Raw genomic sequence first — 4,181 nt, 5'->3', positions numbered from 1 at the left:
ACTTTCTTAACTTATTGCTTCCAGTTGTTTCTCATTCGGTTTTCTTATTACCCTGAAGATGAAGTTTAAGAACAAGACCAATTGCGAATCGTAGTCGAATTCACTCAAAACACGAACTTTGTCGCCTTTTTAGAACCATTTTCATTTGTAAAAAACAGAAAGTATACTGTTGCCAATTTTACGCATTACATGAATGATTTGGTTCTCTTTGTCCAACACTTTGAATTTAGCTGATGGTAAATTTAACGAAATGAAATTAAAAATTCAGCTAATTGTCCCTAAAACAAAGGTGGAAACGTCACCTCCTGAAAGTTCATCGAAAATTTATTAGGACAAAAATACTACCAGTAGTACACTGCCAAACATGCTTGCAGGAATTGGATTGCTTATTATACTGCCACCCGTTATCATTAAACATTTGATTGGATTGACAATAATGTAAGTTAAAGTATTTGCTGTTATCATATCAGTAATTCGGTTTACATATCTGTTAATGTACTTCTTCACTTTCAGTACAATATTATTAGTTAATGAAACGGAATAGTACTCAATTTAAATCTACATTCGATTAATAACAGGACAAGCAACAACTAAGTTCCACACGTCTTATCAGGTTAGGCTTAATTTGTCGCACACATTAAACATTAATGCTTTTTCAAAGGCCAACGTTCCCAGCAAAAGCTTATTTCAAATTTGACCGTTGAACAATAACATTAATGCAGTAACAAGCTCAAGTGCTAGTGGATGTGGTCAAAGAGAAGGTCAACTTAATCAATTCAACCGAATTCTTCTAGCTGATGACCTTCCCCACTTGGTCCTGGTTTGAGTTTCCATGCAGGAGCATGTTTGGTGGAAGTTTGTCATATCCTTCTCCATATGGCAATTATTATGGCAGTTACGGTTATTATAGTGGGTACACATTGTGAAAATTGTTTGCTTCCTTGACGACGAAGTCCTTTCTTGTTGATTGAGACAGATGAATCGTTTTGATAAAAGTTTATTGATAAACGGGGAAATATTATTAGTATACAATGGGGAAGAAGTGCACAATTAACAGTGCGAGTGATTAAATTAAGTGAATAATTGTTGAGTCAATAACTGAAGTGAAATGAATGTTTATCACCCAAGTCCGAGATCTTTTATCAAAGAATGGAATGGAAGGAAAAGGGAGTAACGATATTACCGGTATTACTTACACGTAAATACGAGTATTAGTGAAAGTGGAGAGGCAAAAACAATTCTGCTACCGTCCTTCATCATACGAAATTCTTTCATTGTTGTTGTGAGGAAAACTTCAACTGTTTCGAGGAATATTTCGAAGGACATAAGATTCTGAATATTGCTGGGTTATTCTGGATCAGAGCTATCCTTATTATGCAACCAAATCGAAGCACAAATTTAATCCAATGAATAATTGTTCACTCAATGACTGAAGTGACGTGAAAAGTTCAGCCACTGATTCAACAGTCATTCACAAGCTTAAATGCGTGCTTCGATTCGGTTGTACAATGGTCCTGGAAGACATTCCTACTTCAACCTTTCTCTAACGGGAGTTTCACATCACTTTGACCCTTCGTATAGCAGGAGTTTGCTTGAAACATCCTGATGATTACGCATAAAGTTCTTCAACATTTTGACAATTGTACATAAAGCTCTGTACAACATCAGTTGATTTGTACAACATGAATACATTTCTATCAACTTAGCAACATCGGCATATTTCTATATTACAAAATATTTCGGTTTTTCAGACAATACAGAGGAAATAGTAGGTATGGACCATTCTATTATTATAGTCATTCTCCCTATTTACTACTATTACTAGCTATACCCGGTCATGCGTTGCTGTGACAATGTATGGCTAGATATAGCCAGTATACACATAAATAACCTAGAAACAAACATACACGCAAACACATATATATGCACATATGCACACATACACACGTGCACATACACACACACGTGCACATATACATATGCACACATACACACGTGCACATACACACACACGCATACACCCCACAGTGCACTGATTTCTCTTATCATACGACTAACAAATTCCTTGTCCTTGCTTTCGATAATAATTGGACTGTCGGTTAGTTGATAGGTCGTTGAATTGGGGATATGCTACGGAAAATGTATTTAGCGAATAATATCCTGCATTGTAAAACCAAGTTAGGATGCTTTTATTGCAAAAAGTCACATAATACTGCCTTATGTAAGGATACGAAGACACTACATCAAGAAAGTCTGCCGATAGTAGGAAAATGCACTACGTCTCGTATTGGAAAATTGCAAATGTAGCATGTCGCCGATTTTCTTCAACCGTGACAAAACTGAGGGTTCTTTCTGCCTCTTTAGTTGGTAGTACCTCAGACTTGGATAATTAAACCTTTATTGCGATAAATTTATCAATATAACAACGAACTTGCAATTACGACATCGATACAACAAATTGATAACGAAAACTAAACGAAAAGATTAAATCACGCCCGATATCCTCCAACCAACCGACCTGTCGAAAGGCATCTTTAGAAATGATTTGGCGCTCAGGATGGTCCGTTTCTCCGAGTGGGAGGGTGCTTGTACCGCTTGTGATTACAAGAAGTAGCTTCCTCATAGAGCGCACATTGTATAAGGTTAAGACGATATGGGCATATACAGCAAAAATGTCTGGCTTCCAACAAAGTTTCCATTCGCCATATCAGCGACACTCCCGAGGCGAACATAATCTGCATCCTTATCCTCGGTTGGAAACTTCCAAAGGATAGAGGTGTCCCACTGCTCTCCCTAGTTCTTTTCCGTTAGCTATTCTTACAACCGCTGATCGACATAATACCATCTTTGTCCCTTATAAGTCTGTCGATTCTTCCCATTCTCCAGGTATTTCTGGAACAGTCTTCTTTCAAGAACACCAGCTCATCAATTTCGGGTTCTCGTCGAATACGGCTGCGAGGCCCTCGGTGTTTGCGTTGAGCTCGTTTTCTTAGTTCTTCTAGGTATTCTTCTCGCCATACTTTCCATAGATGATCAAATCTCTTGAATGTGATCATGTATTAATGTTTCAATTCCTTCGTTTGTAAATTTTCTTCCTCCATATCGTTTTGTCTCTACGATAAGCCCTTTCTTCTGTTAAATTTTCTCCTCGAGCTGAGCCTGGATTCAAGAAATCCCCAGGTCTTAACACTAAACCTATTTCTTCCAGATCCACCAGGGGTTTTTCATTGATAATCGCCTCAAATTCAGTGATTAAAGTTATCAATTCTCCGTTGTTAAAAAGCTTTGTACCGATGCCTTTTCTTAGAGATTTTTTAACTACTCCAACCATTCTTTCGTAAACGCCGCCTTACCAAGGAGCGCCTGGAATAATGAATTCCCACTCCATTGTTTCATTTTCCGCTGTACTCAATTCTACAAGTACTTTGGAAACTGCTATAAAGTTCTTGACATTATCGGAAATTATGTGTTGTGGTTGTTTTCTTCGGCTTATAAATCTTCGGAATGCCTGTACAAATTGTTCAGTAGACATAGTTTCCATTACTTCGAGATGCACAGCTCAGTGACTAAACATGTAAACAGAGTCACCCATCGTTTGGCATTGGCATGATCCTCCTTTGTTAGAACTGGCCCAAACAGGTTTAACCAACTGTTTCGGACGGTCTCGTCCCTACAACTCTAGCAGCCGAATAAGGAGGAAAGTCTGGTCCCTCAGATGACGTAGCCATCCACATAATACAACCTTTACAAATCTTTCTCAAAATTTTCTTGATATATGACCGCCCATGGGGGATCCAATACCGCTCTCATTTTGCCCTAAGTGTAGTGTACGCTCACATGAAATAATTTCTCATGGTAATGCTTCACGATCAGTTCTGCTATCTTTCCTCTGTTGATGAAATACGGAAAATCCTCAATTCGATGCATAGCCTAAGTCTTCCAACACATCTCCAGATTCCATTCTGGTCTTAAAACCCAGTGTTCGATTTCCTTTTGCATTATGTTTAACTGTGCCATCTCGACTATCAATTGTATTACCTTGTCATACTCATTAGATGCAAAATTCTCTCAGGAGAACCTTTTCAAACTTCTTCTCCTTTGACATCGCAAGGAATCATAAGACGTTTAACATCGTTCTTATCAACTTAGACAGTGATGAGAATCGTAACTCATCTATTAAT

The sequence above is a fragment of the Loa loa genome, assembly GCF_000183805.2.
Source record: "Loa loa unplaced genomic scaffold supercont3.782, whole genome shotgun sequence".
Classification (NCBI taxonomy): Eukaryota; Metazoa; Nematoda; class Chromadorea; order Rhabditida; family Onchocercidae; genus Loa; species Loa loa.
This window is presented reverse-complemented; position numbering follows the sequence as displayed.